Genomic DNA, 14,130 nt, shown 5'->3' on the forward strand with positions numbered 1-14,130 from the left:
ACAGCTCAACTTGAGAGGACAGCTCAACTTGAGAAGACAGCTCAACTTGAGAGGACAGCTCAACTTGAGAGGACAGCTCAACTTGAGAGGACAGCTCAACTTGAGAGGACAGCTCAACTTGAGAGGACAGCTCAACTTGAGAGGACAGCTCAACTTGAGAGGACAGCTCAACTTGAGAGGACAGCTCATCTAGAGAGGACAGCTCATCTAGAGAGGACAGCTCATCTAGAGAGGACAGCTCATCTAGAGAGGACAGCTCATCTAGAGAGGACAGCTCATCTAGAGAGCACAGCTCAACATCAGAGGACAGCTCAACTTGAAGGAGAGGTCAACTTGAGAGGACATCTCAACTTGAGAGGACAGCTCAACTTGAGAGGACAGCTCAACTTCGGAGGACAGCTCAACTTCAGAGGACAGCTCAAGTTGAGAGGACCGCTCAACTTGAGAGGACAGCACAACTTGAGAGGTCAGCTCAAGTTGAGAGGACAGTTCAACTTGAGAGGACAGAACAACTTGCGAGGACAGCACAACTTGCGAGGACAGCACGGCTTGCAAGGACAGCACCGCTTGCAAGGACAGCACGGCTTGCGAGGACAGCGCAGCTTGCGAGGACAGCACAACTTGCGAGGACAGCACGGCTTGCGAGGACAGCTCAACTTGAGAGGACAGCTCAACTTGAGAGGACAGCTCAACTTGAGAAGACAGCTCAACTTGAGAGGACAGCTCAACTTGAGAGGACAGCTTAACTTGAGAGGACAGCTCAACTTGAGAGGACAGCTCAACTTGAGAGGGCAGCTCAACTTGAGAGGACAGCTCATGTAGAGAGGACAGCTCATGTAGAGAGGACAGCTCATCTAGAGAGGACAGCTTTAGAGGACAGCTCAACTTGAGAGGACAGTTCAACTTGAGAGGACAGCTCATCTAGAGAGGACAGCTCAACATCAGAGGACAGCTCAACTTGAAGGAGTGGTCAACTTGAGAGGACAGCTCAACTTGAGAGGACAGCTCAACTTGTGAGGACAGCTCAACTTGAGAGGACAGCTTAACTTGAGAGGACAGCTTAACTTGGGAGGACAGCTCAACTTGAGAGGCCAGCTCAACTTGAGAGGACAGCTCATCTAGAGAGGACAGCTCATCTAGAGAGGACAGCTCAACATCAGAGGACTGCTCAACTTGAAGGAGAGGTCAACATAAGAGGACATCTCAACTTGAGAGGACAGCTCAACGTGAGAGGACAGCTTAACTTGAGAGGACAGCTCAACTTCAGGGGACAGCTCAACTTCAGAGGACAGCTCAACTTCAGAGGACAGCTCAAGTTGAGAGGACAGCTCAACTAGAGAGGACAGCACAACTTGAGAGGTCAGCTCAAGTTGAGAGGACAGCTCAAGTTGAGAGGACAGCTCAGCTTGAGAGGACAGCTCAACTTGAGAGGACAGCTCAACTTGAGAGGACAGCTCATCTAGAGAGGACAGCTCATCTAGAGAGGACAGCTCAACATCAGAGGACTGCTCAACTTGAAGGAGAGGTCAACATAAGAGGACATCTCAACTTGAGAGGACAGCTCAACGTGAGAGGACAGCTTAACTTGAGAGGACAGCTCAACTTCAGAGGACAGCTCAACTTCAGAGGACAGCTCAAGTTGAGAGGACAGCTCAACTAGAGAGGACAGCACAACTTGAGAGGTCAGCTCAAGTTGAGAGGACAGCTCAAGTTGAGAGGACAGCTCAACTTGAGAGGACAGCTCAACTTGAGAGGACAGCTCAGCTTGAGAGGACAGCTCAACCTGAGAGGACAGCTTAACTTGAGAGGACAGCTCAACTTGAGAGGACAGCTCAACTTGAGAGGACAGCTCAACTTGAGAGGACAGCTCAACTTGAGAGGACAGCTCAACTTGAGAGGACAGCACTACTTGAGAGGAAAGCACAACTTGCGAGGACAGCAAAGCTTGCGAGGACAGCACAGCTTGCCGGGACAGCATGGTTTTCTAGGACAGCACAGCTTGCGAGGACAGCACAGCTTGTGAGGACAGCACAGCTTGCGAGGACAGCACAGCTTGCGAGGACAGCACAGCTTTCAAGGACAGCACAGCTTGCGAGGACAGCACAGTTTGCGGGGACAGCACAGCTTGCGAGGACAGCACAGCTTGCAAGGACAGCACAGCTTGTGAGGACAGCACAGCTTGCGAGGACAGCACACCTTGCGAGGACGGCACAGCTTGCGAGGACGGCACAGCTTGCGAGGACGGCACAGCTTGCGTGGACGGCACAGCTTGCGCGGACAGCTCAACTTGAGAGGACAGCTCAACTTGAGAGGACAGCTCAACTTGAGAGGACAGCTAAACTTGAGAGGACAGCTCAACCTGAGAGGACAGCTCAACTTGAGAGGACAGCACTACTTGAGAGGAAAGCATAACTTGCGAGGACACCAACGCTTGCGAGGACAGCACAGTTTGTGAGAACAGCACAGCTTGCGAGGACAGCACTTCTTGCGAGGTAAGCTCAACTTGAGAGGACAGCTCTACTTGTGAGGACAGCTCAACGTGAGAGAACAGCTCAACTAGAGAGGACAGCTCAACTAGAGAGGACAGCTCAACTACAGAGGACAGCTCAACTAGAGAGGACAGCTCAACTAGGGAAGACAACTCAACTAGAGAGGACAGCTCAACTATAGAGGACAGATCAACTAGAGAAGACAGCTCAACTTGAGAGGACAGCTCAACTTGAGAGGACAGCTAAACTTTAGAGGACATATCAACTTGAGAGGACAGCTCAACTTGAGAGGACAGCTCAACTTGAGAGGACAGTTCAACCTGAGACGACAGCTCAACTTGAGGGGACGGCACAACTTGAGAGGACAGCACAACTTGCAAGGACAGCACAACTTGGGCGGACAGCACAGCTTGCGCCAACAGCAAAGCTTGCACCGACAGCAAAGCTTGCAAGGACAGCACGGCTTGCGAGGACAGCACGGATTGCGACGAACGCACGGCTTGCGAGGACAGCACGGCTTGCGAGAACAGCACAGCTTGCGAGGACAGCACAGCTTGCGAGGACAGCAAAGCTTTTGAGGACAACAAAGCTTGTGAGGACAGCACGGCTTTCGTGGACAGCAAGGCTTGCGTGGACAGCACGGCTTGCGAGGACATCACGGCTTGCGAGGTCAGCACGGCTTGCGAGGACAGCACAGCTTGCGAGGACAGCACGGCTTGCAAGGACAGCATGGCTTGCGAGGTCAGCACAGCTTGTGAGGACAGCTCAACTTGAGAGAACAGCTCAACTTGAGAGGACAGCTGAACTTGAGAGGACAGCTCAACTTGAGAGGACAGATCAACTTGAGAGGACAGCTCAACCTGAGAGGACAGCTCAACTTGAGAGGACAGCTTAACTTGAGAGGACAGCCCAACTTGAGAGGACAGCACTACTTGAGAGGAAAGCATAACTTGCGAGGACACCAATACTTGCGAGGACAGCACAGTTTGCGAGGACAGCACAGCTTGCGAGGACAGCACAGCTTGCGAGGACAGCACTGCTTGTGAGGACAGCTCAACTTGAGAGGACAGCTCTAATTGTGAGGACAGCTCAACGTGAGAGAACAGCTCAACTAGAGAGGACAGCTCAACTAGACAGGACAGCTCAACTAGAGAGGACAGCTCAACTAGAGAGGACAGCTCAACTAGAGAGGACAGCTCAACTAGGGAAGACAGCTCAACTAGAGAGGACAGCTCAACTAGAGAGGACAGATCAACTAGAGAGGACAGATCAACTAGAGAAGACAGCTCAACTTGAGAGGACAGCTAAACTTTAGAGGACAGCTCGACTTGAGAGGACAGCTCAACTTGAGAGCACAGCTCAACTTGAGAGGACAGCTCAACCTGAGACGACAGCTCGACTTGAGAGGACAGCTCAACTTGAGGGGACAGCACAACTTGAGAGAACAGCACAACTTGCAACGACAGCACAACTTGCAAGGACAGCACAACTTGGGCGGACAGCACAGCTTGCGCCAACAGCAAAGCTTGCACCGACAGCAAAGCTTGCAAGGACAGCACGGATTGCGACGACAGCACGGATTGCGACGACAGCACGGCTTGCGACGACAGCACGGCTTGCGAGAACAGCACAGCTTGCGAGGACAGCACAGCTTGCGAGGATAGCAAAGCTTGTGAGGACAGCAAAGCTTGTGGAGACAGCACGGCTTGTGAGGACAGCACGGCTTGCGAGGACAGCACAGCTTGCGTGGACAGCACGGCTTCCGAGTACAGCACGGCTTGCGAGGACAGCACAGCTAGCGAGGACAGCACGGCTTGCGAGGACAGCACGGCTTGCGAGGACAGCACAGCTTGCGAGGACAGCACAGCTTGCGAGGACAGCACAGCTTGCGAGGACAACACAGCTTGCGAGGACAGCACAGCTTGCGATGACAGCACAGCTTGCGATGACAGCACAACTTGCGAGGACAGCACGGCTTGCGAGGACAGCTCAACTTGAGAGGACAGCTCAACTTGAGAGGACAGCTCAACTTGAGAGGACAGCTCAACTTGAGAAGACAGCTCAAACTGAGAGGACAGCTTAACTTGAGAGGACAGCTTAAATTGAGAGGACAGCTTAAATTGAGAGGACAGCTCAACTTGAGAGGGCAGCTCAACTTCAGAGGACCGCTCATGTAGAGAGGACAGCTCATCTAGAGAGGACAGCTCAACTAGAGAGGACAGCTCAACTAGAGAGGACAGCTCGACTAGAGAGGACAGCTCAACTAGAGAGGACAGCTCAACTAGGGAAGACAGCTCAACTAGAGAGGACAGCTCAACTAGAGAGGACAGATTAACTAGAGAAGACAGGTCAACTTGAGAGGACAGCTAAATTTTAGAGGACAGCTCAACTTGAGAGGACAGCTCAACTTGAGAGGACAGCTCAACTTGAGAGGACAGCTCAACCTGAGAGGACAGCTCAACCTGAGACGACAGCACAACTTGAGAGGACAGCTCAACTTGAAGGGACAGCACAACTTGAAGGGACAGCACAACTTGAGAGGACAGCACAGCTTGCAAGGACAGCACAACTTGGGCGGACAGCACAGCTTGCGCCAACAGCAAAGCTTGCACCTACAGCAAAGCTTGCAAGGACAGCACGGCTCTCGAGGACAGCACGGATTGCGACGACAGCACGGCTTGCGAAGACAGCACGGCTTGCGAGAACAGCACAGCTAGCGAGGACAGCACAGCTTGCGAGGACAGCACAGCTTGCGAGGACAGCACAGCTTGCGAGGACAGCACAGCTTGCGAGGACAGCAAAGCTTGCGAGGACAGCAAAGCTTGTGAGGACAGCACGGCTTGCGAGGACAGCACGGCTTGCGAGGACAGCACGGCTTGCGAGGACAGCACGGCTTGCGAGGACAGCACGGCTTGCGAGGACAGCACGGCTTGCGTGGACAGCACGGCTTGCGATGACAGCACAACTTGCGAGGACAGCACGGCTTGCGAGGACAGCTCAACTTGAGAGGACAGCTCAACTTGAGAGGACAACTCAATTTGAGAAGACAGCTCAACTTGAGAGGACAGCTTAACTTGAGAGGACAGCTTAAATTGAGAGGACAGCTCAACTTGAGAGGGCAGCTCAACTTCAGAGGACCGCTCATGTGGAGAGGACAGCTCATCTAGAGAGGACAGCTCAACCTGAGAGGACAGCTTAACTTGAGAGGACAGCTCAACTTAGGAGGACAGCTCAACTTGAGAGGACAGCACTACTTGAGAGGAAAGCACAACTTACAAGGACAGCAACGCTTGCGAGGACAGCAAAGCTTGCCAGGACAGCACGGCTTCTAGGACAGCACAGCTTGCGAGGACAGCACAGCTTGTGAGGACAGCACAGCTTGCGAGGACAGCACAGCTTGCGAGGACAGCACAGCTTGCGAGGACAGCACGACTTGCGAGGACAACACAGCTTGCGAGAGCAGCACAGCTTGCAGGGACAGCACAGCTTGCGGGGACAGCACAGCTTGCGGGGACAGCACAGCTTGCGTGGACAGCACGACTTGCGAGGACAACACAGCTTGCGAGAGCAGCACAGCTTGCAGGGACAGCACAGCTTGCGGGGACAGCACAGCTTGCGGGGACAGCACAGCTTGCGGGGACAGCACAGCTTGCGAGAGCAGCACAGCTTGCAGGGACAGCAGAGCTTGCGGGGACAGCACAGCTTGCGGGGACAGCACAGCTTGCGGGGACAGCACAGCTTGCAGGGACAGCACACCTTGCGAGGACAGCACACCTTGCGAGGACGGCACAGCTTGCGTGGACGGCACAGCTTGCGTGGACGGCACAGCATGCGAGGACATCTCAACTTGAGAGGACAGCTCAACTTCAGAGGACAGCTTAACTTGAGAGGACAGCTCAACTTCAGAGGACAGCTCAACTTCAGAGGACAGCTCAAGTTGAGAGGACAGCTCAACTAGAGAGGACAGCACAACTTGAGAGGTCAGCTCAAGTTAAGAGGACAGCTCACGTTGAGAGGACAGCTCAAGTTGAGAGGACAGCTCAACTTGAGAGGACAGCTCAACTTGAGAGGACAGCTTAACTTGAGAGGAGGGCTCAACTTGAGAGGACAGCTCAACTTGAGAGGACAGCTCAACTTGAGAGGACAGCTCAACTTGAGAGGACAGCACAACTTGAGAGGACAGCTCATCTAGAGAGGACAGCTCATCTAGAGAGGACAGCTCAACATCAGAGGACAGCTCAACTTGAAGGAGAGGTCAACTTGAGAGGACACCTCAACTTGAGAGGACAGCTTAACTTGAGAGGACAGCTCAACTTAAGAGGACAGCTCAACTGGAGAGGACAGCACTACTCGAGAGGAAAGCACAACTTACAAGGACAGCAACGCTTGCGAGGACAGCAAAGCTTGCCAGGACAGCACGGCTTTCTAGGACAGCACAGCTTGCGAGGACAGCACAGCTTGCGAGGACAGCACAGCTTGCGAGGACAGCACAGCTTGCGAGGACAGCACAGCTTGCGAGGACAGCACTACTTGAGAGGAAAGCACCACTTGCGAGGACAGCAACGCTTGCGAGGACCGCACAGCTTGCCTGGACAGCACGGCTTTCTAGGACAGCACAGCTTGCGAGGACAGCACAGCTTGCGAGGACAGCACAGCTTGCGAGGGCAGCACAGCTTGCGAGGATTGCACAGCTTGCAAGGAAAGCACAGCTTGCGAGGACAGCACAGCTTGCGAGGACAGCACAGCTTGCAAGGACAGCACAGCTTGCAAGGACAGCACTGCTTGCAAGGACAGCACTGCTTGCGAGGACAGCACTGCTTGCGAGGACAGCACTGCTTGCGAGGACAGCTCAACTTGAGAGGACAGCTCAACTTGAGAGGACAGCTCAACTTGTGAGGACAGCTCAACGTGAGAGAACAGCTCAACTAGAGAGGACAGCTGAACTTGAGAGGACAGCTCAACTTGAGAGGACAGATCAACTTGAGAGGACAGCTCAACCTGAGAGGACAGCTCAACTTGAGAGGACAGCTTAACTTGAGAGGACAGCCCAACTTGAGAGGACAGCACTACTTGAGAGGAAAGCATAACTTGCGAGGACACCAACGCTTGCGAGGACAGCACAGTTTGCGAGGACAGCACAGCTTGCGAGGACAGCACAGCTTGCGAGGACAGCACTGCTTGTGAGGACAGCTCAACTTGAGAGGACAGCTCTAATTGTGAGGACAGCTCAACGTGAGAGAACAGCTCAACTAGAGAGGACAGCTCAACTAGACAGGACAGCTCAACTAGAGAGGACAGCTCAACTAGAGAGGACAGCTCAACTAGAGAGGACAGCTCAACTAGGGAAGACAGCTCAACTAGAGAGGACAGCTCAACTAGAGAGGACAGATCAACTAGAGAGGACAGATCAACTAGAGAAGACAGCTCAACTTGAGAGGACAGCTAAACTTTAGAGGACAGCTCGACTTGAGAGGACAGCTCAACTTGAGAGGACAGCTCAACTTGAGAGGACAGCTCAACTTGAGGGGACAGCACAACTTGAGAGAACAGCACAACTTGCAACGACAGCACAACTTGCAAGGACAGCACAACTTGGGCGGACAGCACAGCTTGCGCCAACAGCAAAGCTTGCACCGACAGCAAAGCTTGCAAGGACAGCACGGATTGCGACGACAGCACGTATTGCGACGACAGCACGGCTTGCGACGACAGCACGGCTTGCGAGAACAGCACAGCTTGCGAGGACAGCACAGCTTGCGAGGACAGCAAAGCTTGAGAGGACAGCAAAGCTTGTGAAGACAGCACGGCTTGCGAGGACAGCACGGCTTGCGAGGACAGCACAGCTTGCGTGGACAGCACGGCTTCCGAGCACAGCACGGCTTGCGAGGACAGCACAGCTAGCGAGGACAGCACGGCTTGCGAGGACAGCACGGCTTGCGAGGACAGCACAGCTTGCGAGGACAGCACAGCTTGCGAGGACAGCACAGCTTGCGAGGACAACACAGCTTGCGAGGACAGCACAGCTTGCGATGACAGCACAGCTTGCGATGACAGCACAACTTGCGAGGACAGCACGGCTTGCGAGGACAGCTCAACTTGAGAGGACAGCTCAACTTGAGAGGACAGCTCAACTTGAGAGGACAGCTCAACTTGAGAAGACAGCTCAAACTGAGAGGACAGCTTAACTTGAGAGGACAGCTTAAATTGAGAGGACAGCTTAAATTGAGAGGACAGCTCAACTTGAGAGGGCAGCTCAACTTCAGAGGACCGCTCATGTAGAGAGGACAGCTCATCTAGAGAGGACAGCTCAACTAGAGAGGACAGCTCAACTAGAGAGGACAGCTCGACTAGAGAGGACAGCTCAACTAGAGAGGACAGCTCAACTAGGGAAGACAGCTCAACTAGAGAGGACAGCTCAACTAGAGAGGACAGATTAACTAGAGAAGACAGGTCAATTTGAGAGGACAGCTAAATTTTAGAGGACAGCTCAACTTGAGAGGACAGCTCAACTTGAGAGGACAGCTCAACTTGAGAGGACAGCTCAACCTGAGAGGACAGCTCAACCTGAGACGACAGCACAACTTGAGAGGACAGCTCAACTTGAAGGGACAGCACAACTTGAAGGGACAGCACAACTTGAGAGGACAGCACAGCTTGCAAGGACAGCACAACTTGGGCGGACAGCACAGCTTGCGCCAACAGCAAAGTTTGCACCGACAGCAAAGCTTGCAAGGACAGCACGGCTCTCGAGGACAGCACGGATTGCGACGACAGCACGGCTTGCGAAGACAGCACGGCTTGCGAGAACAGCACAGCTAGCGAGGACAGCACAGCTTGCGAGGACAGCACAGCTTGCGAGGACAGCACAGCTTGCGAGGACAGCACAGCTTGCGAGGACAGCACAGCTTGCGAGGACAGCAAAGCTTGCGAGGACAGCAAAGCTTGTGAGGACAGCACGGCTTGCGAGGACAGCACGGCTTGCGAGGACAGCACGGCTTGCGAGGACAGCACGGCTTGCGAGGACAGCACGGCTTGCGAGGACAGCACGGCTTGCGTGGACAGCACGGCTTGCGATGACAGCACAACTTGCGAGGACAGCACGGCTTGCGAGGACAGCTCAACTTGAGAGGACAGCTCAACTTGAGAGGACAACTCAATTTGAGAAGACAGCTCAACTTGAGAGGACAGCTTAACTTGAGAGGACAGCTTAAATTGAGAGGACAGCTCAACTTGAGAGGGCAGCTCAACTTCAGAGGACCGCTCATGTGGAGAGGACAGCTCATCTAGAGAGGACAGCTCAACCTGAGAGGACAGCTTAACTTGAGAGGACAGCTCAACTTCGGAGGACAGCTCAACTTGAGAGGACAGCACTACTTGAGAGGAAAGCACAACTTACAAGGACAGCAACGCTTGCGAGGACAGCAAAGCTTGCCAGGACAGCACGGCTTCTAGGACAGCACAGCTTGCGAGGACAGCACAGCTTGTGAGGACAGCACAGCTTGCGAGGACAGCACAGCTTGCGAGGACAGCACAGCTTGCGAGGACAGCACGACTTGCGAGGACAACACAGCTTGCGAGAGCAGCACAGCTTGCAGGGACAGCACAGCTTGCGGGGACAGCACAGCTTGCGGGGACAGCACAGCTTGCGGGGACAGCACGACTTGCGAGGACAATACAGCTTGCGAGAGCAGCACAGCTTGCAGGGACAGCACAGCTTGCGGGGACAGCACAGCTTGCGGGGACAGCACAGCTTGCGGGGACAGCACAGCTTGCGAGAGCAGCACAGCTTGCAGGGACAGCACAGCTTGCGGGGACAGCACAGCTTGCGGGGACAGCACAGCTTGCGGGGACAGCACAGCTTGTGGGGACAGCACAGCTTGCGGGGACAGCAGAGCTTGCGGGGACAGCAGAGCTTGCGGGGACAGCAGAGCTTGCGGGGACAGCAGAGCTTGCAGGGACAGCACACCTTGCGAGGACAGCACACCTTGCGAGGACGGCACAGCTTGCGTGGACGGCACAGCTTGCGTGGACGGCACAGCATGCGAGGACAGCTCAACTTGAGAGGACAGCTCATCTAGAGAGGACAGCTCATCTAGAGAGGAAAGCTCAACATCAGAGGACAGCTCAACTTGAAGGAGAGGTCAACTTGAGAGGACATCTCAACTTGAGAGGACAGCTCAACTTCAGAGGACAGCTTAACTTGAGAGGACAGCTCAACTTCAGAGGACAGCTCAACTTCAGAGGACAGCTCAAGTTGAGAGGACAGCTCAACTAGAGAGGACAGCACAACTTGAGAGGTCAGCTCAAGTTAAGAGGACAGCTCAAGTTGAGAGGACAGCTCAAGTTGAGAGGACAGCTCAACTTGAGAGGACAGCTCAACTTGAGAGGACAGCTTAACTTGAGAGGAGGGCTCAACTTGAGAGGACAGCTCAACTTGAGAGGACAGCTCAAGTTGAGAGGACAGCTCAACTTGAGAGGACAGCTCAACTTAGCACAGCTCAACTTGAGAGGACAGCTCAACTTGAGAGGACAGCTCAACTTGAGAGGACAGCTCAACTTGAGAGGACAGCTCAACTTGAGAGGACAGCTCAACTTGAGAGGACAGCTCAACTTGAGAGGACAGATCATCTAGAGAGGACAGCTCATCTAGAGACGACAGCTCATCTAGAGAGGACAGCTCATCTAGAGAGGACAGCTCATCTAGAGAGGACAGCTCATCTAGAGAGGACAGCTCATCTAGAGAGGACAGCTCATCTAGAGAGGACAGCTCATCTAGAGAGGACAGCTCAATTAGAGAGCACAGCTCAACATCAGAGGACAGCTCAACTTGAACGAGAGGTCAACTTGAGAGGACATCTCAACTTGAGAGGACAGCTTAACTTGAGATGACAGCTCAACTTCAGAGGACAGCTCAACATCAGAGGACAGCTCAAGTTGAGAGGACAGCTCAACTAGAGAGGACAGCACAACTTGAGAGGTCAGCTCAAGTTGAGAGGACAGCTCAACTTGAGAGGACAGCTCAACTTGAGAGGACAGCACAACTTGCGAGGACAGCACATCTCGCGAGGACAGCACGGCTTGCAAGGACAGCACCGCTTGCAAGGACAGCACGGCTTGCAAGGACAGCACAGCTTGCGAGGACAGCACAACTTGCGAGGACAGCACGGCTTGCGAGGACAGCTCAACTTGAGAGGACAGCTCAACTTGAGAAGACAGCTCAACTTGAGAGGACAGCTCAACTTGAGAGGACAGCTTAACTTGAGAGGACAGCTCAACTTGAGAGGGCAGCTCAACTTGAGAGGACAGCTCATGTAGAGAGGACAGCTCATCTAGAGAGGACAGCTTGAGAGGACAGCTCAACTTGAGAGGACAGCTCAACTTGAGAGGACAGCTCATCTAGAGAGGACAGCTCAACATCAGAGGACAGCTCAACTTGAAGGAGAGGTCAACTTGAGAGGACAGCTCAACTTGAGAGGACAGCTCAACTTGTGAGGACAGCTCAACTTGAGAGGACAGCTTAACTTGGGAGGACAGCTCAACTTGAGAGGACAGCTCAACTTGAGAGGACAGCTCAACTTGAGAGGACAGCTCAACTTGAGAGGACAGCTCAACTTGAGAGGACAGCTTAACTTGAGAGGACAGCTCAACTTCAGAGGGCAGCTCAAGTTGAGAGGACAGCTCAAGTTGAGAGGACAGCTCAAGTTGAGAGGACAGCTCAAGTTGAGATGACAGCTCAACTTGAGAGGACAGCTCAACTTGAGAGGACAGCTCAACTTGAGAGGACAGCTCAGCTTGAGAGGACAGCTCAGCTTGAGAGGACAGCTCAACCTGAGAGGACAGCTCAACTTGAGAGGACAGCTCAACTTGAGAGGACAGCTCAACTTGAGAGGACAGCACTACTTGAGAGGACAGCACTACTTGAGAGGACAGCACTACTTGAGAGGAAAGCACAACTTGAGAGGAAAGCACAACTTGCGAGGACAGCAAAGGTTGCGAGGACAGCACAGCTTGCCGGGACTGCACGGCTTTCTAGGACAGCACAGCTTGCGAGGACAGCACAGCTTGTGAGGACAGCACAGCTTGCGAGGACAGCACAGCTTGCGAGGACAGCACAGCTTTCAAGGATAGCACAGCTTGCGGGGACAGCACAGCTTGCGGGGACAGCACAACTTGCGAGGACAGCACAGCTTGCGAGGACAGCACAGCTTGCGAGGACAGCACAGCTTTCAAGGACAGCACAGCTTGCGAGGACAGCACAGCTTGTGACTACAGCACAGCTTGCGAGGACAGCACACCTTGCGTGGACGGCACAGCTTGTGCGGACAGCTCAACTTGAGAGGACAGCTCAACTTGAGAGGACAGCTCAACTTGAGAGGACAGCTAAACTTGAGAGGACAGCTTAACTTGAGAGGACAGCTCAACTTGAGAGGACAGCTCAACTTGAGAGGGCAGCTCTACTTGAGAGGACAGCTCAACTTGAGAGGACAGCTCATCTAGAGAGGACAGCTCAACATCAGAGGACAGCTCAACTTGAAGGAGAGGTCAACTTGAGAGGACAGCTCAACTTGAGAGGACAGCTCAACTTGTGAGGACAGCTCAACTTGAGAGGACAGCTTAACTTGGGAGGACAGCTCAACTTGAGAGGACAGCTCATCTAGAGAGGACAGCTCATCTAGAGAGGACAGCTCAACATCAGAGGACTGCTCAACTTGAAGGAGAGGTCAACATAAGAGGACATCTCAACTTGAGAGGACAGCTCAACGTGAGAGGACAGCTTAACTTGAGAGGACAGCTCAACTTCAGAGGACAGCTCATCTTCAGAGGACAGCTCAACTTCAGAGGACAGCTCAACTTCAGAGGACAGCTCAACTTCAGAGGACAGCTCAAGTTGAGAGGACAGCTCAAGTTGAGAGGACAGCTCAGCTTGAGAGGACAGCTCAACCTGAGAGGACAGCTTAACTTGAGAGGACAGCTCAACTTGAGAGGACAGCTCAACCTGAGAGGACAGCTCAACTTGAGAGGACAGCTCAACTTGAGAGGACAGCCCAACTTGAGAGGACAGCCCAACTTGAGAGGACAGCACTACTTGAGAGGAAAGCATAACTTGCGAGGACACCAACGCTTGCGAGGACAGCACAGTTTGCGAGAACAGCACAGCTTGCGAGGACAGCACTTCTTGCGAGGACAGCTCAACTTGAGAGGACAGCTCTACTTGTGAGGACAGCTCAACGTGAGAGAACAGCTCAACTAGAGAGGACAGCTCAACTAGAGAGGACAGCTCAACTAGAGAGGACAGCTCAACTAGGGAAGACAGCTCAACTAGGGAGGACAGCTCAACTAGGGAAGACAGCTCAACTAGAGAGGACAGCTCAACTAGAGAGGACAGATCAACTAGAGAAGACAGCTCAACTTGAGAGGACAGCTGAACTTGAGAGGACAGCTAAACTTTAGAGGAGATATCAACTTGAGAGGACAGCTCAACTTGAGAGGACAGCTCAACTTGAGAGGACAGTTCAACCTGAGACGACAGCTCAACTTGAGGGGACGGCACAACTTGAGAGGACAGCACAACTTGCAAGGACAGCACAACTTGCAAGGACAGCACAACTTGCAAGGACAGCACAACTTGGGCGGACAGCAC

The 14,130-nt window shown here is 53.4% G+C and overlaps 1 pseudogene; it reads left to right on the forward strand.

Annotated features, from left to right (window-relative positions):
* The window catches only part of LOC126426584 (serine-rich adhesin for platelets-like), a 49,735-nt pseudogene extending 38,614 nt beyond the window's left edge, over positions 1-11,121 (forward strand).
* Positions 11,122-14,130: the final 3,009 nt, after the last annotated feature.

This window comes from Schistocerca serialis, chromosome 11, assembly GCF_023864345.2.
Source record: "Schistocerca serialis cubense isolate TAMUIC-IGC-003099 chromosome 11, iqSchSeri2.2, whole genome shotgun sequence".
NCBI lineage: Eukaryota > Metazoa > Arthropoda > Insecta > Orthoptera > Acrididae > Schistocerca > Schistocerca serialis.